At 45.6% G+C, this 24,468-nt stretch overlaps 1 long non-coding RNA gene across 1 annotated transcript; it reads right to left on the reverse strand.

Moving 5' to 3' along the window:
* Positions 1–442: 442 nt before the first annotated feature.
* On the reverse strand, positions 443–24,334 carry LOC311519200. Its single transcript, XR_014711223.1, has 3 exons — positions 24,170–24,334; positions 17,572–17,679; positions 443–575 (listed from the first exon to the last, which is right to left on the reverse strand). It is a non-coding gene; the product is annotated as an uncharacterized lncRNA (long non-coding RNA).
* Between the last annotated feature and the right edge of the window lie 134 nt (positions 24,335–24,468).

Here is a 24,468-nt window from a genome sequence, read left to right on the forward strand (position 1 = left end):
TGGATCCAGATCACGGGCCGTAGTTTGCCCACCCTTGATTTAGACACTTACGTCCCTTTGTGGATCTTGGCCCTACTCTCCAAAGGCTTACTTCTGCCAAGATCTGTGTGCAGAACTCTGTTTCTTCTACAATAGGGGAAGCTATCACAACATTAAACTCCTGAAATTCTATGGGAAGCTGCAATCCCTGTAGCCTTTAATTTTCTTCAGATGTTAGTGATCTTATTACAGTAGGAGAGAAAACACAGGACTCTCAGTGCACATCTCACCACCTTAATAAAGGAAATTGCATTTAACATTAAACTATATTTACTAGGGCTGCCATGTTTTTATTTGCTGCTTTCATCAAGCTCTCTTTTCTTTCCTTTTAAATAGGTGCCAACTTTACTCTTGAGAGAATAAAATTGGAAGGTTTCTCAAGTTTGTAGTTCAGGCCCATGGTGTTTCTAAGACTCTAGAGTCATAACAGAGCAAAATTCTCTTCTCAGATTCATGGAGTGGAGTTCAACGCTGATATTCTGCTCCCTCTATGGATTCAGAACTCCCCTTGACATCAGCTCCCATGTAGTTGCTAGCTGTAATACAATTTAACAGCAGTTACCCCCCAATCCTGTGGGATGCTGAATGCTCAGCCTACGCTCTCATTGCCTTCTGTCGGAATTGAGGACACTTAGCACACCTCATAAAACCAGAATTTTAATTAGGTTTTATCAAATGAACTGTGATGTGTGGTCAGTGAATACATATAATAATCTGCTATTTGTAATCAGAGAGAGATCGATATCCCACGGAAAATATACTATTCCTGAACTGAGTTTTGCCAACAGAAGAATACAGAAGTTCTTCTGATTAAACTTTACAGTAAAATGATATAATATTATGGTTAATTTACCACACATTATATGAATTCAATAGATGACCTAGTCAATTTGGCAACGTTTGATCATACAATACCAGAATCTGATTACATTAATGCTATATTTCCATACTCTTCTTATCCTATTTTCACACTGCTCCCCATAGGAATCAAAGCCCTCAAGTCAAATAAGAAAATTTCCCATATCCTTTGAACATCTTGGATCAAAGGGCTGACTGACAGCTGTGATCTCTGAAAAAGAGAGGCACACCCTCTGGTAAGATCTCTATTTATTAGGAAAATTTGACTGGGCACACAGAGCATTGTTGACATTAGAGATAGGACCAACTCATGAAGTTAAGGTCCGAAACTGAATTTACCCACAGATCCTTGATTTTGAACTTATTACTGACAACCCAGGACATCATAGAAAAAGGTTGCAAAGTTCAGATCCAAAGGCAAACTTCTTCATCACTGGGGGGCAATTTTGAGATCTGATATTCCACTTTAAACCCAGTTCGAGGCTTTCTCCAAGCCCACACCCAAAGACTAGTTTCCCTAGATTCTTATTATATTTTCACCACTTCTACAATTATGAAACAAAAGTCCCTTTAAATCAAATGGGAAAACTTGGTCAATTGGCACACATAACTCCTATGGGATTAAAGGGATCACTTTGGGATTTTTTTTTTAATTTTTGTGTCACAAGGCAGACCTTCTCCCCAGCTGGGCCTTCAGTTCAGGAATAGCATATTTTCTCTCTCTTGCTTACAATAATAGCATAACCCATAGCATACCCCATCCAAGACACCATGTGGAGCCTGCTGGCTGCTTTCTTCCCTGCCCTCCCCGCAGTAGCAACTAGCAAGGCCCACCAGAGGATGAGCAGGAGCCGTTCCCAAGAGCCAGAATCTTTTTGGGACCCAGGACTCTGACACCAGCCCACTGGAAAACCAGCCGCAGTTATGCGTTGTTGCATAGTGGGAGGGGCCACGGGCAGAAGAGGCGGGACAGGGAGCTAGGCTCCCCCAATGGAAACTTCACCTGCTGCCCATGACCTAGCCGTACTATTTACTATTGTGTTATATTACCTTTCTACCTTCTATTCTGAGTGCCCCATGGCCACAGCCATTTCAGATGGATGTGAAGTAGGAGCCCTCCTGAGAATCCAGTCCTTGCCTCCCTCTGTCAACCCACGCTGACTGTTGGCCCCTCTGTCAATGTTTCCATAATGGTGGCTGCTCTACCTGGGCAATTGGCCTCTGTCTCATGCTAAAGACACGACTACACGCAGTTTTCAGGACTGCAGCATGGAGGGCACTTGCCCATCTTCTTATTTTCCTTTCCCATTCCCTCATCTGTACAGCCCAGCAAACAATCCTACCCCTCCTCCCCCGACACACACACACCATTCATCAGCCTAAAATGGCAGCTGGCAGGATGGCACAGACAGTTTCTCTATGTCTCCCCTACCCCAGCCCCCATGGTATATCTGAATAATGAAAAAATGCATTTGTGCAAAATGCAACAGAGGATTGAGATAGTGGTTACAGGAAAAGAAGTTTATTTAGTGTTCATAGTGTAGATGAGGTATATATGGACATTGCAAGGTCAGTAAAGGTACAAACAGGACTGTTCCTTGCGGAGGTTTAAATACCCTGTGACACTCATTAAACTGACAAACATTACAGGAACCTGTTTTTTTCTGCACTTTCTCCATGCCTGCAGGAGAGAGATTGCAGGACTTAAGACCAAGGAATTGCTTGATTTTGGTTTGCACATTATAGGTAGTAGCTTCACACTAATCCCTTCTGTATAGGTCATGGGCCTCTTCCACTCTTACAGCACTCTGGGGGGACCATCCTGGTGAATAATTTCACAGCATCTCTCACTGCTCTGCCCTTTGCCTTTGCGAACAAGACCATTCTCTCTCTGTCTCCTAGTCACCCACCTCAGTGTAACTTCAAGAGTCAGGCCACCCTAAAGGGGATTCCTATGTTGCTCAGCCCTCCAATGCCACCCCTACCCCTTCCTCACACACATATACCCTCAGATAACAGAAGTACCTCAAACAAAAGCTACTAAAAAGCTACACATACTAAAGCACAACGGCAAAGAGCATGGAGAGCAAATAGAAATCCCAGTATACCTAGTGCCTCCTCAGATGCAGGCCCCTCACCATCTCTGAGGTTCCCCTAGGATTGGGAAAAAACAGAGAGGTAAAAGTCATATATGGATATCAAAAAATGCTATCATGACCTGTTTGGAATATGAATAAGCAACTTTAACACCTCCCCCCACCTTCCCACAACATCCGCAATGACCAGACCACCAAAGACAGGGCCTCTATCTACTGCTGAAAAGATGGCCAACCTGAGGGGGCAAAAAGACTTGGAATGAGATGTTTGCAGAACTCATGGCAGAGAGTCCCAGAGGAAGACTGCAGTGGCTGAGAGGTAGAAGCAGTACATGATGACCCAGAGGGAGAAAGACATATAGCTCTCCCCTAAGATTGTGGCAGTCATAGGTGCTGACTTCATGGGTGCTCTGGGGCTTGAGCACCCATGGAAAAAAAAAAGTGGGTGCTCAGCACCCACTGGCGGGCCTCACCAATCAGCTCCTCCCCTCTACCCTCCAGCACCTCCTGCCTGCCACTGATCAGCAGCGGGCAGGAGACACTGGCGGGGGTGGAGAGGAGGAGTGGGGCCAGGAAGAGCCGGAGGGAGGGCAGGATGCGTGCAGGGGAGAGGACAGAATGAGGTTAGAAGGAGTGGAGTGGGGGTGGGGCACCCCCAGGGAAATCAGAAAGTGGGTGCCTGTGGTGGCAGTGGCCAAGGAAAGCATTGCTATGGCCATGGAGAGCATGGAAAAAGACAGGGGAGATGTACAGGCAACTCATGGACACTACTCTGAGCCAGCATGCTCTACCACAAAACATGCTTCTGCTAGGCTAGCAGTCCCTGAAGCCCTGTAAGCCAGGAGCCAGCCATATCCTTTAGGGACCAACAGAAACTCCTCCCCGCTGTACCCATGCAGCACTTGTGCCAGAGGTCATTTTCCTCTCAAGTCCAAAATCTGCTAAGAACTCTGGCTCCTGGGAACCCAGCTCTTTTGAACCCCACAAATGTAGCTGAAAATTTTGAGCCACAGCACTCAACCCCCACATAGAAGAGGCAGGGGGAAGACCTATACACACCTATAACTTTAAGCCCCCACCCTCCATTCTTGTTTGCATTGTTGCACTTTCAGTTTGGTTTGCACTGTTTTATTTAAAGGTTTGCTTTTTGTTGATTGGTAGATTTTTATTTGAAAATACATTTACCAAAACAAAGTATTGTTATTTATCCTTTGGTTCAGGTAAAATTTTAGTTTTGACTTCGGTATTGTTTAATAAAAAGCTAGTAGAATCCATTTTGGTCCATTATGGCTCATCACTGCATGTGACACATAAAATCCTTTAAATAAAGCTAAAATAATTCATATGGTTTTAGAAGAGTTTATAGGCAGTGTCCTACTTCCACCACCCATAAACAATACTGCACTGTCAGTAATCTATTCCTGTCAACCTTCTACAGATTAGCAGCTGGATGTACAGCTACACATGTTGAAACCCAAGACTCAAAAATACAAACAATGGGCATCCCTGACAATATTCCCTTGGATGTTAGCATTCTCTATGGGATGCCTTGCTGAAACACCGAGCAAGTCTCTGCAGCTCAGCCTCCCACCCATTGTTAAGGCTTTCCCCCTTGGTCTCACAAATATTGTGCAGAACACAGCATGCAGCTATAATAGTCAGGAGATTTTTTTCTGCTGCTCCCAAACAATTCCATAAGCTGCACCATCCGCCTTTCAAATGGCCAAATGCACACACAACCACCATTCTGCAACTACTTAGGCAATAGTTAAAATGTTCTTTCCTTCTGTCCAAAAGGCCTGTGTATACCCTCATTAATCAGGGTATCTGAGGATAAGTGGGGTCTCCCAACTTTCGCACCATTAATGTCCAGACTGGTCCTGGGGGCAAACAGTCCTTTCTTTCTTTCTTTATTATTATTTCTTTCTTTATTATAAGCAGAACTTAGTTTCAAAAGATTCACGCATCGTGGACCCTTCCAGACCACACAGCATTTGCGTGTGTAAACCTAGCATGGTGATCAACCAATCTGTGGAGCATCATGGAGAAATACCTCTTTCTATTTAATTGTTTTTCCTGGTCGGTGGTGCAAATGATAAGCACATAGGTTCCATCAACTGCACCTACAGTTTGGGAACCTTATACGTACAAAGCTATCAATAATCTCCTGAGCATTACCCACTTTTATAACCTGGCTAGACAGTACCTTATTAATGGCAGAGCAGACCTGCACGACCGTGGCCCCAACAGTTGATCTCCCCACACTGAACTAGTTGGCTACAGACCAATAATATTCCGGGGTGGCCAACTTCCAGAATGGGGCACATTTTGATATGCTGCCTCTACAGCTACAGGCCCAGTTCTGCACAGATCTCTAAAAAAGTAGCCCTCCCCATCCTGAAGTTCTCTCATCACTGCGTCCCAGGTCTACAGCATGATCCTCTTCCACCAATCTATGCTGGTTTGCTCGGCCCAGAAATGGCGCTGCACAGTGTGTAGCTGAACCAGGAACTGGTTTTCTAGTTCCAACAGCTCAGTATCCTCATCTTGCTGCAACAGCTTTGCAGTGTCCTCCTGCTGCTGGAAGAGCCACTGATGCTACCATTGAATATTCTCCTGATGGTGGTGCAGTAGGCAGAGCCCAATGCCAAATGCATCCAAGTTTGAATACTGTAATACAGCCTGAGCAGCCTGTGTGTATTTGCTCTTGCCACCATTACAGCACAGTGCATTTCTGGGTCCATGCTGCCAGATAGCAATTCAAAAACGGTGCTGGCCCACCCAGAAAAAAAGGATGGGGCGGAGACAGCAAAAACATGGGGTTTTAAAAAATTTGAACCCCCTGGCTTCTGCTTTGCATCTCACAATTTACAGTTAAAACTGTCCCATGATTAAGGATAAGATTTTGGCACAGGTATTTTTATTAACGGTCATGGACAAGATATGGGCAATAAGTCAATAAATCACAGAAATGTACACAGGACTTGTGTTGGGGGTAGCAAGCAGGGCAATTGGCTTGGGCCCTGTGCCAAAGGGGATCCCTGAAACTAAGTTATAGGCAGCAGGGCTTGGGCTTTGGCCAAGCCCCAGAGTGGACCCAGGCCACAAGTCGAGCTGTAGTAACAACCCAGCTTATCACATTCCATTATCACACATTCTTGCCTAATATGCCCAGGCTTGCTGCATCTAAAGTACACCATGAGACATCCCCTCCCCCCTAAGAAGTGCTTCTGATGGATTGTGGGACTGCCCAGGGCCTAATGGCTCCTGTGCAACTCCCTGTTTTGGGCTATTCAGGGTGCTCCCCTTTGAGAGTTTCCCTGCGACTCCCCCTATTGGGCCACTCTCACTCTGCCACGCAGTGCAGGCCACTCAGTTCCCTCAGCCTCAAAGAAGGCTTCTTCCCATTTGACTGCCTCCCCTACTGCAGCAGACTGAAATTGCCTTCCCCAGCTCTGGGCTCAAGCGTAGGACCTTTAAGAACTGTTCCAGAATGAGTTGGTCCATGATTGTCTCTACTGAACTTGGCTTGGGGCATAGCCACTGAGCCATACAGTTCCACAATCTTTGAGCTACTACCCGTGGTCTTACCTTCTGTGGAAATGGTTCAACCCGAAACCAATACCTATATGCCTCCTGAATCAGTCCCAGTCTAGGATGGCAGCCTTCACCACAGGACAGGAGCCTCCCTTTCAATCGCTCGCTACTAGATGGGTTTCCTGTACCTTGCCTATCAAGAATAGTGCTATGTGGACCACCCATGTCTATTCCTCCCAGCCTGCTGCACTTGCCACTCCATTGAATGTAAAGAAAGCCTCTGGGTCATCCTCTGGCCCCAGCTTCTCCAAGCCAGAGACCAGCCAGCCCAAAAGTTTTTGTTGTAGCTCTTGTTGCTTCTGAAGGTTCTCCCTCAACTACAGGAGCCTGGCTTCCACCTGGCTGTCTGCTGTGGCTGCACAGCACTCTGCTGCATCACCACCAAGAGGTAGATCACCTCCTCCATCTTCTTTAATCGCCCAAACTAGGTGGGGTCAATCAAAATTCAGGCTTCAACTTTTTTGCCTTGGCACCAACAATCCTCTTCATTCTTCCTTTGTATCTGGAGCCAGTCGCAGTGCCCACATTCTCCATAGGGTTGCCAATTTTGGCCGGATGTATTCCTGGAGGTTTCATCACATGACATAACCTTTAATTAAAGAGTGATCTTTATTTCCTGGAGACTCCAGAACAATCCTGGAGAGTTCTAATTCTCCACTCTCTTTCACAAGACAGGGCCTCTCCCCAGCTTGTTAAGGATTCACTGCCATGCCCTCAGTCTCTTTGGGGCAGGTTTTTATTATCCAAATGTAAACAGCCAAAAGAGTTCCTCTGCTCATGCTTTACATCTCTGACTCTCATAACCTTCCCTCCCAGGGCCAGGGCTCCTTGCTTGCTTGCTTGCACTCTCACTCCCTCAGCCAGTTATCTCTCACTGGGTCGCTCTCTGACCCTTTATACCTTCAGGTGCAGCAAAGCTCCTCTAAGTGACCCAGTTGGGAGCACCTGTTCTGGCACAGATGAGCTGAACCTACTTCAGTTACAGAGGCCAGCTGCCCTGTGACAGCTTGATTACATATTTACTCACTCAAACTGGGAGGAAAATTAAAGAAAACTCAGCAACTCTGAGTCAAAGTCAGAGATTTAGGGATCCAGACCCATCTCAAAAATCCTTGTCACTTACTGTGTGATGAGTCACATAAAATCCAAATAATAAATCATGCCAAATAAACCTTACACATTATAGCTGCAATACACTTGGATACAGAATGAAAACTACCATCAGTGTTAGAAAAACCTATAAAACAGTCCTTTGTATGTATGCTTTAGATATTTTTTTCACTAGTTCTTCAGTGCCACCTGCTGGTAATTTTCTGATATATCAGTCTGTGAAAATTACTCTCCCCCTCCCTTGGTAATTTTCTGGCAGTCCTGTTGGGACTCCTGTTACAAAACCATTTATCTCCTGGGTTCTGGGGCATTCCCAGTGTGCCTGGTGTAGTGAGTATTAAAAGTGGCCCTGCAATTTTGCCACCTCTGAATCTAGCCCTTTTTGATGAAAAACCAAGGACTGAATGGTCTGAAGGCAATAGAGGGGCTTTCTTCAGAATGGAGTTGAGAGGCACATTAGCAGAGTGATGTGGAGAAGAGTCTATTGTCACTTCCTGTGCTGTATGTAAACCTCTGAGAAATATTAGTCACAAGATGAAAGAGGGTTTCCATGTAAATGGTATGTGCATGGCTTGTAGACATTTCACTGCAGTGCTTCATGGCACTTTTTCAAGATGGGTTGGTTAGGCATCACTTCATGTGAGATTGTGCTCCAGGCTCTGCACTTGTTGCCAGTTCTGTGCTGGGTGAAATTCACTGTGTTGGTAACTTCATAACTATCTATATATGGTAAGTAGTCTTGGTCCCAGTTACTCCAGAAATAAAAAGGTAATCTCTGTGGACCTTCCCCTCCTCCTCATCCTATGTTTCGCAGGAATGCTTTACCTCACAGATGAAACATGGTGTTCTTGGCAGCAGCCCCTTTATCTATGGAATTCACTCTTACCAGAAACATGCCTTGAGCCTGGCCATCTTTAGATTGTAGTGCAAGATGCATCTCATTGTATGTATCTCTTCCATTAACTGCTGGTTATGAAATGTTCTGTTGCTTAGCCTGCTGTATAGGTTTCCCTCGTCTAAGGTTATCTTGTTCAATATGATGAGCAGGGACCACATAATAGATGCTTATTTTGGGGGATATGTTGTGTTTTCCATAAATTTTATATCTTATAAATATGCCCAGGTACTATAACGATGGGTAATTCATAAATACATATAACAATATTAATAAAATAAGATGAAGTTGCATGGTATTTCTTCTGGATCCCCAACTGGGGTATCTTAGCCCGGGATCTCAGCAGGGTCAGAAGAAAACATTTTAACTCTTTTTTTTTTTTTTTAAACCTGCCTGGGAGGAGGCAGATATGCTCTAGAAGTGGAATGGGCCTGGCTTCCACCAAAGATCATGAACGGGGGTAGCAGCTACCAGTCCCCCCAAAGAAGATAATACCACACAGAATGGGTACGTTGTGAGAAGGGAGATTGTGTGAGGACTAAAAACTGCAAGGCCTGGAGGGGGCCTCAATATATTTTGTTAGTTCAGAGAAGTATTCAAAATAGGGATGCTTATCCAAACTGATTGCAGACTGTTGGAGAGTCCCACATTATTAAATTTGCATGCAAATTTTCCAAAGTTGAGACTGGTTTACTAGTTACTTTAGTTCCAGATGTAGTTCTGTGGGTACAGAACTCATAAGCCTTCAGGACTGCCAACCTAGCAGTTCCACCCCCCCCCCCCCCAATTCATTAAACAATCTTTAAATTTTAAAAAATGCCCCCTGAAGTGCTGGTCTGAGCCAAACCTCTCAGACATTGTTTCCTTGATTCTTATGACTCTGCTGTGCATTATCTTCCTTTCTAAACTGCTGAACGCTTCCTTTGGTTATTTTAGAGATATGGCCTAAATCCATGGCAAAAAGGAAATGTTAACTTTTGGATTTATTCCTCCTATCAACTTGTCACTGGTGTTTTAGTTTTTTATTTAGTTAGTTTAGCCCTTAGGGCAGACCCTTGGCCCACTTGACAAGTTGCTCTGCTCTGCTCTGACAGCTTTAAAGTTGGCCTAAATGCTCAACTGGGGATTCCCCTGGCACTGGGTAAAGCAAGATGGGAGAACAGACTTTAAAATAAAACAACCCACAAACCTTAGAAAGCTTTGAAATTCAAAGCTAAGTAATTACTTTCTAATTATTTTAGCATGTAAAAATACAGAGTTGGAGTCTGATTTTTTTAAACCTGGTTTCCATATTTGTGGGCACAAATTTTACCTCCACAGTTAGTATTTGCAGCAAAGATTAACATGTAGCTGTCTGAGTATCAGATTAGCAGTCATTCTCAGGTGACTAGATGTCTAAATGGTAGCAAATGCAACCACAATTAATGGTATTGTTGCTCTTTGTAGTTCTCCCCCTGTGGTCCACCCAGACCAGGCACTCCCATGTAATTTTATGCTTGCAGCACCCACAATTGTTCGGTCTACCTCAGGGCCTGTAAATTCTCTCTTGGGATCATGTGGTGTTTATAAACTTCTGCATCAGTGCCATGTGGAGTTTATAACCTCTTGAGAGACCATACAAATAGACAGAAACTGCTTTTAGTAACATGCAGTCAAATTTTCAACAGTAGCCACTTGTGTGCCTCAGTTTTTGGATGTTCAACCTGAGATGCCTTGTGTCTGATTACTTAGATGTGCTGAGGAACCACAGTTCTCATTGACCTCTGAATCAAATTCCATATGGTTCTGGATCAGAGCTTTGTGGTGTGACCCCATCTGTAAAGCATTTCACACATTTCTTGGATTAAAAGTGCCATGGGTCATACCTGTACTATAAGTTGTTTTTATTAACACATACAAATAGGGGAAAATGCAGATAATTTTAAGGATGAACTTGGTATATGTCATTCTACTCTGCTGTTAGGCTGTATCTACACTGGCAAAACTGCCCAGTCAATACATACTACTACTGGAAGTAGAGCCATTTATTTAATGGCCCCATATGCAAATCAGCTATAATGAAGAGCTGATGATAGCATTAGTTATGGTTTGTCTTCAAAATGGTTCCTCTTTAGGGAACATTATTGGAAGCATGGTTTTGATTTTAGAAATTCCAGATTTTTTTTTCCCCCACCTTTGGGAAAAAATGCCAAAAAACCAGGTCAGGTACCACAAATTTAAACCAGACTCAAGCGGTATGTCAGCTACTATTTTGGCAGTAAAAGTTACAGCTGCTCCTGAATTATTAGGTCCCTGTAATCCGTGTAAAATTATCATGAGATCCGGTGCTGTATTTACAAGGCTATAACATTTACAAGTGCTGCTCCTTTCATATAGGGGTGTGCAACAAGAGCAGTATCAGCATTTAATTTCAGAGCATTTGTACATAGCAGAAAATAATCCTTTCCCCCTCCAGTCTTTTAAACTGTAGTTAGGGTTTTGGAACAAATATTCAGAGCTGATTTTTTAAATGTTTTTATCAATTGTAATAACTAATGCATTTCTGGTACTATTTCTCACCACATTATGATATAGCAGGCATGCAACCAGAAGACAATCATTTTCTCCCAAAATGATTAAGAGCATGCTCTGTGCAGCTCAAATTTTCCTCTCAAAGCATTTAACCCAGCTATTTTAATTCTGCATTATGTCTGCATCAATTTTTCATTTACTTCCCCCTGTGAGATATTGAAAGCTTTCCTCCAGTTCAAGTAAACTACTGTCTTGGCAACCAACCTACATCTTGGAGAGCAGGGAACTGCTCAGACTTTGTGCTCTGCAATCTGCAGACTAGCTACCAAGAGAACTTATAGGAATAGGGCAGCCAGCGTCTCCTAAACCTTTTCTGAACTACATACATCCAGCCTTTTCTAAGTTAAGCTCTCCTAAGTTTGAGCAGCTATATAAAAGTGCAAGGAGTGCAGAGAGAGGTCATCTTGTGTATGTAGTTATTATTGTATTTTCTTTGTCCTGCACCTTCAAATTTTAAATATAAAACCTTGGCCTGCCTGGCAGAGGGCTATGCTGTGAGAGGAGTTGAGAGAGAGAGAGAGAGAGACACTATTTTCCCACTGTTGTAAATCAGCCAGGTGTCGACACTGCCCTGCAAATTCATGACTCTCTTGTTCCAGTCAATCTGGAGCATAGAAATCCTCCTTTCCAGGTGGGAGCAAGGCAAATTCATAAAGCTATTATGGAATTAGAATGAGGATGTTGCTTAGCTATTCCACTGGTCCTCAGGGTCATGAGGTCTTCCCACCCTGGACTAGATTTGTCCGTTATGTTAGATACTTTGACAGTTACTTACAGTAAACAGCTTTTAGCATAGTGTAATTTCAAATGCACTCCAGTAAGCAGTAATATCTTTAAGATATTTAGCATCAGATTTTCTATTTAAATCATGAATGCTACTAGTGAAATCTGGGATAGCAGATGCAATGTGTGAAGTATTCACAATGAATGAAACCTGAAACTAAAGGATGAGTTCTGCTAAAGATTTCCTATGAAGATACAGAATGCTGATGAAGAGTTCTGCTCTTGAGGTTGAGTATAACTATCTATTCCATAGTTTTTATTAGTAGTATTTCATATTGGTAGGTGATAGGTTAGATCTTTGAGACTTCCATAGTTCCCTGTTAAAATGTCACTATCAAATTAAAGGGAATGATGGAATGATTTAGCTGCCTCTGATTAAGTCTGTCCCTCTCTGGACACTGCTAAATATTTCTTGGCAGAGAAGACTAAGGCCTTGATCCCCAATCTGTTAAAAACAGTCTCCTTCCTTTGAAGGATCAAGCTTGCAATCAGGCCTTAGACACCAAAAACTTAGAAATACCTGAGAAAAATAAAAGTTAGATTACTGCCAGCCAAGTTACGACAGGAGGCACTGTGGTCTCATGGATAGGGCACATCAGAGGGAGTCAGGAGACCTGCATTCTATTACCAGTTCAACCACTGATCTGTGATTACCTTAAGTAAAAAGAACGAGGAGTACTTGTGGCACCTTAGAGACTAACAAATTTCCACGAAAGCTTATGCTCAAATAAATTTGTTAGTCTCTAAGGTGCCACAAGGACTCCTCGTTCTTTTTTGCTGATACAGACTAACACAGCTACCACTCTGAAACCTGTTACCTTAAGTAAGTCACTCCACTTCCCTGTGCCTCTGTGTCCCTTTTCACCTTTTGTCTGCCTATTCTATTTAGATAATCTCTTTATGGTAGAGTTTGTCTTTTATTATGTGTTTGTTACAGTGTCTCGCATAATGGGGACCTGATCTCATCTGGGGCTTCTCGGTGCTACTGTAACGCAAACAATAAATAATGATAACATTATCCCTTGCACACAAAACAATACCCATAAAGAGCATTTTTTGTCTTTGAAATAGAACAGATTGCAGCAAATGGCAGTAATTTTCAAAAAAATTCCCATGGAGGACACCCACACTCCTTTTGATTCTTCACTCCTCTTATAGCACATCAAAGAATACTAGTTTAATACTGTGCTCTGCTATCACGATACTCAATAGGTTTCCCAGGAACAAGTAAAATCATTTCACAAACTGCACTTAATCTAAATGCATCTGCCAACGATATTGCCTGTATGCCAGGCTATGGATGTGAGAAAAGGTTTTTGTTTAATGGGAACACAAAAGAATAGATTTTTCTGTCCCACAAGCCACCTCTTTCTAGACCAACACAAGCTCCCCTGGGATTGGGATTTATCACAGGTTTAAGATGGGGGAGGGGATTTTGTGGCAGAACATCACACTTCAGATAGCTTCAGAGCTACCTGTTCCAATGCAAACAGGACCCAGCCATGATGGATGAACTGACTTCTGTTAGCATACCTGGGTAGTTCTTGCACTCTAGGACACCGAAAAGAAGGAAGCTAGGAGGCAGGAATGTCTGTGTCCCTTGCACCCCACACAAGCCATATGAGCTGGTCCACTACACACGTGTGTACAAGGAGCAGCCCTGGAGAGACAGTGCCCATGTAGGGCACAGCTTCTGGTACTCCTCCAGGAGTGGTGTGCCTCCACATGGCCCAGGGCTGTGATATAAAAGCCTCTATCTAATGTATAGTTTAGGATCCTTCAGGATGAAAGGTGCTACATAGCTAAGATAGAATGTCGCTGTTTTGGACACTTAAATATACAGTAAGTGGAAAGCTGCAGATCCTGTGATGTTAGCATCTTTTATCATAGCCTTTCAGATGTCCTTCAAATAAACAAGAGTCTCAGTAAGCATGTGGATTCCGCACTAGTTCAAAGCCTAGTTTGTTAACCAGGAATGCTTTGACCCTTTGTCTTTATACTCACATTCCCACACCCAATATGTCTAGGTGACCTCCCTTTGCTCACCCATTCCTGAAGCAGGACTTTCCTGACACATTGTTTAGACTACAGGAGACTGGTTTTCCTTCCCCTTTCATCCTTTGTATCTTTTCAACCTATGCCTTATCTCCAGCCTGAAAGATGGGATAAGTTGCTCCTTTATTTGATTGTTGATCCAGGCTGCTACTCAGGGTGCTCTGGGTGATAGGGCCAGCATTTCCACTCCATAGCCTCAACCTGTAGGCATATAGGGCTGAAAGAGATTGGCTTTAGCTGATAATCAATATTGGCTACATTTTTCAGAGTAACAGCCGTGTTAGTCTGTATTCGCAAAAAGAAAAGGAGTACTTGTGGCACCTTAGAGACTAACCAATTTATTTGAGCATGAGCTTTCGTGAGCTACAGCTCACTTCATCGGATGCATACCGTGGAAACTGCAGCAGACATTATATACACACAGAGACCATGAAACAATACCTCCTCCCACCCCACTCTCCTGCTGGTAATAGCTTATCTAAAGTGATCATCAAGTTGGGCCATTTCCAGCACAAATCCAGGTTTTCTCACCCTCTGCCCCCCCCCCCCGCCCCACAAACTCACTCTCCTGCTACATAATTACTAATATGACAGCAGCTCCCAGGAGTCCCAATCAAGACTCCTGTGCTTGGTACTGTACAAACACAGTAAAATGACAGTCCCTGCCCTATAAAGCTTGCAGTGTGCTGCCTAGAACCTGGAAAACAAATTTCCATCACTGATATTCTAAATGTCTGAAAAGTGAAAGTAAGTGAAAGTCTGAAAAGTGAAAGTAAGTCTTGTGGGTTAATAAAAAGGTGTGTGTGTGTTTGTTGCGGTATGAAAGAATAAGTTATTTTATTAGGGTTGATTATTAAATGTTAAGAAATGTGTTATGAAACATCAGGTAAATTATTTCTGAATCAGTTACAACTTCTGCAGTCATTGCAGTTCTGCACTAGCAAGATATTAAAACCCACAAAAGACACTAACTCTCATAGGGTCCACACACTGGTAGGGGTGCCTCCTCCTGGCCACTCTGGGAATTAGCTCCTCCCAGGTCCGGGGCCCCCTTTTGTGCTCACTGCATGCCCTACCACTGTGCTGTCTCAGGGCATGTCTATGCTTCAAACTTAAGTCGACCTATGTTAGGTTGATTTACAGCTGCCACAGTAATTACTGCGGAGGGTCATGTCCACACTGCCCTTCTTTCACGGTGGTGCACGTCCTCACCAGGACCGCTTCCAACAATTTAAGAGTGGCAGTGTGGTGGGTTGAGAGCCAGGCTGTCTCCCCTTCTCAGCTCCCCACTGGGAGCCCAGCTGCCCCCAACTTCTTAGCTCCATACTGGGAGCCTGGCTGCCCAGTGGGGAGCTCCGTGCCTGGAACCCCAGCTCTAGCTGGAGCCCCTGCTGGGGTGACGACCTGTGAGTGGCTTTCCTGTCAATTTCACAGCTCTGTGAAATTGAGACGAATGACAGCCAAGAGCCCATGTAAGTAACCGGATGTGTCTACACAGACACTGCGTCACTCTAACTACACCGACATAAGCGCCTCTCATGGAGGTGGAGTTGTGTTGGGGTAGTAGGGCAGTTACATCAGTGGGAGCAAGGCTGTAGCATGTACACTGATATAATTAGGTCGACATAAGCTACCTTACATCAACCTAACTTTATAGTGTAGGTGTTTCCTCTTCTTGACTTGGCCCTCCAGCCAGGTCACCAAGCATATTTCCCCCTTGATGTATCAAAGTCTTTCCTTACCAGCAGTCTTAGGCAGTCTTCCCATTCACTGCCTCTATAGTTCCTAGTGTTGCCAACTGTCTAATCGTATAAACCCAAACACCCTTGCCCTGTCCTTTGCCCTTTCCCTTCTCCAAGGCCTCAGCCCCTCCCTCCGTCGCTTGCTCTTCTCCACCCTCACTCACTTCCACAGGGCTGGGACGGGGGTTGGGGTGTGGGCTCTGGGCTGGAGCTGAGGGGTTTGGACTGTGGGAGGGGGCTCTGGGCTGAGCTGGGGCAGCGGGCTGGGGTATGGGAGGGGGTTAGGGGTGCAGGCTCCAGGAGGGAGTTTGGGTGCGGAAGGGGTCTCAGGGCTGGGGGGTTGGGGTGCAGAATGGGGTTCAGGGTGTGGTCTCTGGGAGGGAGTCTGGGTGCAGGAGGGGCTCAAGGGTGCAGGAGAGGGTTCGGGGTGCAGACTCTGGGAGGGAGTTTAGGTGCAGGAGGGGGCTGGGGCAGGGGATTGGGGTGCAGGTGGAGGTTTGGGGTGCAGGCTCTGGCCAGGCAGTGCTTACCTTGGGTGGGCTCCTGGAAGTGATGGCATGACCAGCAGTGGCTCCTAGGCTCATGGGCAACCAGGAGACTCTGCGTGCTGCCCCTGCCTGCAAACACTGTCCCCGCAGCTCCCATTGGCCGCCATTCCCCATTCCCAGCTAATGGGAGCTGCGGTGTTGTTGCTCGGGGTGGGGGCAGCACGCAGAGACCCCCTGGCTGTGCCTTCTCTTAGGAGAAGCTGCCGGACAGATAGGGAGCCTGCATTAGCCCCACTGCGCCACCAGACTTTAAGCAGCCTAAAATCTCCCAGTTTGGCTTCAGTGGCCTCTAGGAGATTGAGCCTGATTCCAGGAGGGTCGGCAACCCTAATAATGCCACTTCTCCTGTGGCTGGCAGGGGAACCAGGCCCACCCTCTACTCCAGGTTCCAGTTCAGGGACCCTCTAGACAGCAGCCAAGGTCTGTTCCCTCCTAGACTTACTGCTTTTTCCCTGAGCTGCTTCCATGCCTTCTGGCTCTCCTCTGAGTTTGCCAGCCTCACACCTCCCTACTTCCTGAGAGTGACTGCACCCTACTTCCCTGCAGCCCCCTCTGCTATTAGCTTCCAGTTTTTATAAACCCAAGCCGGCTTGTTCCTCCTCAGCTGGGCTCCCTCATTCTGTCAGCCACCCAGGAGTGAAAGTAAGGCGATATGGGCGGGTATGGAGAACAGGTAAAAAAAGTGGCCAGCGGTACCAGATGATTTTAACATCGTTGCCCCTTTTGCCCCTCCCGGCTGCCGACGGGGGAGTGGGGGGTGGAAAAGGAGCAGCTGCCCCGGGGCTGGTGATTTAAAAGGGCCCAGAGCTCCGGGCCCTTTAAATCGCTGCTGGAGTCCTGGCGGTGTGGGCCAGGCAGCGCGGATGGGCTGGCTTGGGGACACTGACCCTCCCCCCCCAGCCCTGCCCCTTCCAACTGAGGCCCCACTCCTTCTGGGGGGTGGGGGCAGAGCCAGTCCCGTATGGGTAAGAGTTCAATTTTACTTTCACCCCTGCAGCCACCTTATTCCCCTCATCTGGGGCCTGTCTGGTAAACTGGCTTCCCTTTTAGCATACATTAGCCCTTTTAGGGCATGTGAGGGCTGAACACACCATCACACTGTTATTTATGAAAAATGTAAGTCAAAACAAATATACATATATAGATTTCAAAATATCAATATTATCCATCAAAATTCATAAACAAATAACACTTGAATCTTTCCAAGCCTATAGATACAGTGGGAGGATTTAAAAATCCATTGTGGTTTTTGAGGTGATAACACATAAAATGTTTACCTATACGGATCTGCTTCTGTGTTCCGTAAATCAGCAGCAAACTGGATCTGGATCTGGTTTTCAAAATTCAGGGGTGCTCAGCATTACGGATCTTGTCTAGGTTTAATACTGAAATAGAGAACAGCAAAAACATTCCAATTTGGATTCAGACGCATATTGTGTAATTCTATTTGGAGCTTTGGTTCAGGCCAATTTCTAGCTGGACACAAGAAGGCACAGGTTTCAGAGTAGCAGCCGTGTTAGTCTGTATCCACAAAAAGAAAAGGAGTACTTGTGACACCTTAGAGACTAACTAATTTATTAGAGGATAAGCTTTCGTGAGCTATAGCTTACTTCATCGGATGCATACAGTGGAAAATACAGTGGGGAGATTTTATATACACAGAGAACATGAAACAATGGGTGTTACCATACAGACTGTAACAAGAGTGATCAGGAAAGGTGAGCTATTAACAGCAGGAGAGCGGGGGGGAGGGGGGTGGCAGGAGGGGGGAGGACACCTTTTGTAGTGATAATCGAGGTGGGCCATTTCCAGCAGTTGACAAGAAAAGTGTGTGTGTGGGTGGGGGGGGGGATAAACAAGGGGAAATAGTTTGTGTAATGACACATCCACTCCCAGTCTTTATTCAAGCCTAAGTTAATTGTATCCAGTTTGCAAATTAATTCCAATTCAGCAGTCTCTCATTGGAGTCTGTTTTTGAAGTTTTGTTGTTGAAGAATTGCCACTTTTAGGTCTGTAATCAAGTGACCAAAGAGATTGAAGTGTTCTCCGACTGGTTTTTGAATGTTATAATTCTTGACATCTGATTTGTGTCCATTTATTCTTTTACATAGAGACTGTCCAGTTTGGCCAATGTACATGGCAGAGGGGCATTGCTGGCACATGATGGCATATATCACATTGATAGATGCGCAGGTGAACGAGCCTCTGATAATGTGGCTGATGTGATTAGGCCCTATAATGGTGTCCCCTGAATAGATATGTGGACACAGTTGGCAACGGGCTTTGTTGCAAGGATAAGTTCCTGAGTTAGTGTTTTTGAATAAAGACTGGGAGTGGATGTGTCATTACACAAAGTAAAACTATTTCCCCTTGTTTATTCCTCTCCCTCCCACCCCCCACTCCCGTTCTTTTCAACTGCTGGAAATGGCCCACCTTGATTATCACTACAAAAGGTTCCGCCTCTCGCTCCCCTCCCCCCCCAGCCCGCTCTCCTGCTGGTAATAGCTCACCTTTCCTGATCACTCTTGTTATAGTCTGTATGGTAACACCCATTGTTTCATGTTCTCTGTGTATATAAAATCTCCCCACTGTATTTTCCACTGTATGCATCCGATGAAGTGAGCTGTAGCTCACGAAAGCTTATGCTCTAATAAATTTGTTAGTCTCTAAGGTGCCACAAGTCCTCCTTTTCTTTTTAAGAAGGCACAGAACATCTTACTGGAAAAAAATCAATGAGATGGGACCAATGTAGCAGTTCCCCATCAATTTTTGCAGAAAATGATATGCAACTACTGTAGAATCATAGAATATCAGGGTTGGAAGGGACCTCAGGACCATATCTTTATTGCAATTTTCCATGAGCCTTGCTTATTAGGTGCCTTCTAGATAAATTAGTGATATGTTTATTTGTTTTACTTCTGACATTATACTTATGGCATCATAACTGACCTGGGGATTGCAGCAGATCTCATATTACAAGTTATTCTTAAGATCAAAGTTATTATTTCTTAAGACTTCTCAAGATAAGTCAAACATTAATGTTTTCAAAGTAAACTGCACAATTTAAATGTCTGCCAGTTTTTTGTTTTAAAATTTATGTACACCTGTCCTCAAATTACTTACAGAGAAAGTTAGTCTTGTGATCTGGTACTTGCACTTTGCTTTGTCATAATGAGATGTACAATGATGGCTTTGATCAAAAAGGTAGTCGTGTCCTTGAAAGCGATTCAAGTCATTTATACATTCCTTAAAGCATTACACACACAGACACACACACTTGTGCACATTCATGTGTTTAAAGGCCTTCTGGCTTAGCACTGGTCATTGTAACTGTACTGATTATTAAATAAAAAAATCACAAAACACACCTAGCGGCAATGCTTTGTACTGAACTTTCAGACTTTTTGTGACTATTTTGTATTAAAAAGTGCCTTTCTTCCTTCTCTAATATGAAACTGGCCTACCACACCTTTCTAATGTTGGAAAAGCTAGGATGTGAATTGGAGGAGTGGCAACAACAATTAAAATATGTTTGAGAGTACTTTTGTGATACTTTTAGCAAGATATGAGACCAAGCATAAAGCACTTCCCTTTACCTCATACAGTCCCAAAGCAAACACAGAAGTAGGTGCTGGCTGGTTTGTTCTGTGCTTGGGTGAGTGTCCTGGTTTCCCGTTGTTGTTCCTGTTCTCCCTCATTCCTATCCCCATCACATCCCTTCTATCTGCCTGCATATGCCACTAAGTGCTTTTGTTTATAGGAGGTTACATTTGCTTGGTGTTCCCAGGCAGCTTGTGCCCTCCTTAATCCTCAACCTCTCTTTATGGCAATGCTGTACTCCCATGGGCCCCCTCCCTTGTCTACCTGCACAACTACACTGTCTATGCCATGTCAGGAGCACAAGATTATGCACTACTGTTTTTGAACAGTCTTTGCAGCAGTTTTTCATACAAGCTGTGGCGGAAACCAGTTCGAGCCACAGAGGTAGTGTAAGCTACTGGTAAGTGTGTGTTACAGCTGTACCAGCTCTGCAGAGGTTAAATAAGTCTGCAGCCTCTGCAGAGCTGGTACAGCTGTAACACACACAGCCCTGGCACCAGCCGTAGCTGCTTTTTTTGCTTTAGAAGTCTCCAGTTCAATCCCCACACTGTTGGCCAAGAGGATGGTTGCAGCATAGAATCATAGAATAGAATCATAGAATATCAGGGTTGGAAGGGACCCCAGAAGGTCATCTAGTCCAACCCCCTGCTCAAAGCAGGACCAATTCCCAGTTAAATCATCCCAGCCAGGGCTTTGTCAAGCCTGACCTTAAAAACCTCTAAGGAAGGAGATTCTACCACCTCCCTAGGTAACGCATTCCAGTGTTTCACCACCCTCTTAGTGAAAAAGTTTTTCCTAATATCCAATCTAAACCTCCCCCACTGCAACTTGAGACCATTACTCCTCGTTCTGTCATCTGCTACCATTGAGAACAGTCTAGAGCCATCCTCTTTGGAACCCCCTTTCAGGTAGTTGAAAGCAGCTATCAAATCCCCCCTCATTCTTCTCTTCTGCAGGCTAAACAATCCCAGCTCCCTCAGCCTCTCCTCATAACTCATGTGTTCCATTCCCCTAATCATTTTTGTTGCCCTTCGCTGGACTCTCTCCAATTTATCCACATCCTTCTTGAAGTGTGGGGCCCAAAACTGGACACAGTACTCCAGATGAGGCCTCACCAATGTCGAATAGAGGGGAACGATCACGTCCCTCGATCTGCTCGCTATGCCCCTACTTATACATCCCAAAATGCCATTGGCCTTCTTGGCAACAAGGGCACACTGCTGACTCATATTCAGCTTCTCGTCCACTGTCACCCCTAGGTCCTTTTCTGCAGAACTGCTGCCTAGCCATTCGGTCCCTAGTCTGTAGCTGTGCATTGGGTTCTTCCGTCCTAAGTGCAGGACCCTGCACTTATCCTTATTGAACCTCATCAGATTCCTTTTGGCCCAATCTTCCAATTGGTCTAGGTCCTTCTGTATCCTATCCCTCCCCTCCAGCGTATCTACCACTCCTCCCAGTTTAGTATCATCCGCAAATTTGCTGAGAGTGCAATCCACACCATCCTCCAGATCATTTATGAAGATATTGAATAAAACCGGCCCCAGGACCGACCCTTGGGGCACTCCACTTGATACCGGCTGCCAACTAGACATGGAGCCATTGATCACTACCCGTTGAGCCCGACAATTTAGCCAGCTTTCTACCCACCTTATAGTGCATTCATCCAGCCCATACTTCCTTAACTTGCTGACAAGAATACTATGGGAGACCGTGTCAAAAGCTTTGCTAAAGTCAAGAAACAATACATCCACTGCTTTCCCTTCATCCACAGAACCAGTAATCTCATCATAAAAGGCGATTAGATTAGTCAGGCATGACCTTCCCTTGGTGAATCCATGCTGGCTGTTCCTGATCACTTTCCTCTCATGCAAGTGCTTCAGGATTGATTCTTTGAGGACCTGCTCCATGATTTTTCCAGGGACTGAGGTGAGGCTGACTGGCCTGTAGTTCCCAGGATCTTCCTTCTTCCCTTTTTTAAAGATTGGCACTACATTAGCCTTTTTCCAGTCATCCGGGACTTCCCCGGTTCGCCACGAGTTTTCAAAGATAATGGCCAGTGGCTCTGCAATCACAGCCGCCAATTCCTTCAGCACTCTCGGATGCAACTCGTCCGGCCCCATGGACTTGTGCACGTCCAGCTTTTCTAAATAGTCCCTAACCGCCTCTATCTCCACAGAGGGCTGGCCATCTCTTCCGCATTTTGTGATGCCCAGCGCAGCAGTCTGGGAGCTGACCTTGTTAGTGAAAACAGAGGCAAAAAAAGCATTGAGTACATTAGCTTTTTCCACATCCTCTGTCACTAGGTTGCCTCCCTCATTCAGTAAGGGGCCCACACATTCCTTGGCTTTCTTCTTGTTGCCAACATACCTGAAGAAACCCTTCTTGTTACTCTTGACATCTCTGGCTAGCTGCAGCTCCAGGTGCGATTTGGCCCTCCTGATAACATTCCTACATGCCCGAGCAATATTTTTATACTCTTCCCTGGTCATATGTCCAACCTTCCACTTCTTGTAAGCTTCTTTTTTATGTTTAAGATCCGCTAGGATTTCACCATTAAGCCAAGTTGGTCGCCTGCCATATTTACTATTCTTTCGACTCATCGGGATGGTTTGTCCCTGTAACCTCAACAGGGATTCCTTGAAATACAGCCAGCTCTCCTGGACTCCTTTCCCCTTCAAGTTAGTCCCCCAGGGGATCCTGGCCATCCGTTCCCTGAGGGAGTCGAAGTCTGCTTTCCTGAAGTCCAGGGTCCGTATCCTGCTGCTTACCTTTGTTCCCTGCGTCAGGATCCTGAACTCAACCAACTCATGGTCACTGCCTCCCAGATTCCCATCCACTTTTGCTTCCCCCACTAATTCTACCCGGTTTGTGAGCAGCAGGTCAAGAAAAGCACCCCCCCTAGTTGGCTCCTCTAGCACTTGCGCCAGGAAATTGTCCCCTACGCTTTCCAAAAACTTCCTGGATTGTCTATGCACCGCTGTATTGCTCTCCCAGCAGATATCAGGAAAATTAAAGTCACCCATGAGAATCAGGGCATGCGATCTAGTAGCTTCCGTGAGCTGCCGGAAGAAAGCCTCATCCACCTCATCCCCCTGGTCCGGTGGTCTATAGCAGACTCCCACCACTACATCACTCTTGTTGCACACACTTCTAAACTTAATCCAGAGACACTCAGGTTTTTCTGCAGTTTCGTACCGGAGCTCTGAGCAGTCATACTGCTCCCTTACATACAGTGCTACTCCCCCACCTTTTCTGCCCTGCCTGTCCTTCCTGAACAGTTTATAACCATCCATGACAGTACTCCAGTCATATGAGTTATCCCACCAAGTCTCTGTTATTCCGATCACGTCATAGTTCCTTGACATCACCAGGACCTCCAGTTCTCCCTGCTTGTTTCCAAGGCTTTGTGCATTTGTATATAAGCACTTGAGATAACCTGTTGATCGCCCCTCATTGCCAGTATGAGGCAGGAGCCCTCCCCTCACAGACATTCCTGCCTGTGCTTCCTCCCGGTATCCCGCTTTCCCACTTACCTCAGGGCTTTGGTCTCCTTCCCCCGGTGAACCTAGTTTAAAGCCCTCCTCACTAGGTTAGCCAGCCTGCTGGCAAAGATGCTCTTCCCTCTCTTCGTAAGATGGAGCCCGTCTCTACCCAGCACTCCTCCTTCATGGAACACCATCCCATGGTCAAAGAAACCAAAGCCTTCTCTCCGACACCATCTGCGTAGCCATTCGTTGACTTCCACGATTCGACGCTCCCTACCTAGGCCTTTTCCTTCCACGGGGAGGATGGACGAGAACACCACTTGCGCCTCCAACTCCTTTATTCTTCTTCCTAGAGCCACATAGTCCGCAGTGATCCGCTCAAGGTCATTCTTGGCAGTATCATTGGTGCCCACGTGGAGAAGCAGGAAGGGGTAGCGATCCGAGGGCTTGATGAGTCTCGGCAGTCTCTCCGTCACATCACGAATCTTAGCCCCTGGCAAGCAGCAGACTTCTCGGTTTTCCCGGTCAGGGCGGCAGATAGATGACTCAGTCCCCCGGAGGAGAGAGTCCCCGACCACCACCACCCGCCTTCTCCTCTTGGGGGTGGTGGTCGTGGAACCCCCAACCTCAGGACAGCGCATCTCATGCCTTCCAACCAGCGGAGTCTCCTTCTGCTTTCTCGCCCCAGACATATCATCTGGTCCACTCTCCGCAACGATACCTGTGGAGAGAACATGAAAGCGGTTAGTTACCTGTGTCTGTGTTACTGGAACCCGGACATTCCGCTTACCTCTTCTGGAGGTCACATGTTGCCAAGCTTCTTCACTGGTCTCTTGGCTCCTCTGTGCAACCTGCTCTATATCTGTAGAGCTTTGTGCCCCTAGAAGCCTATCCTGAGTTTCGTCCAGGAAATCCTCAGTTTCCCGTATGCAACGCAGGGTTGTTATCTGTTGCTCCAGACCTTCAATCTTCTCTTCCAATATGGAGACCAGCTTGCACTTTGTACAGACAAAGTCGCTTCTGTCCTGTGGAAGAAAGACAAACATGGCACATCCAGTGCAGGTCACAACAGCTGAACCCCCCCCTTCC

Source organism: Lepidochelys olivacea (assembly GCF_965140295.1).
Source record: "Lepidochelys olivacea isolate rLepOli2 genome assembly, chromosome: 4".
NCBI lineage: Eukaryota > Metazoa > Chordata > Testudines > Cheloniidae > Lepidochelys > Lepidochelys olivacea.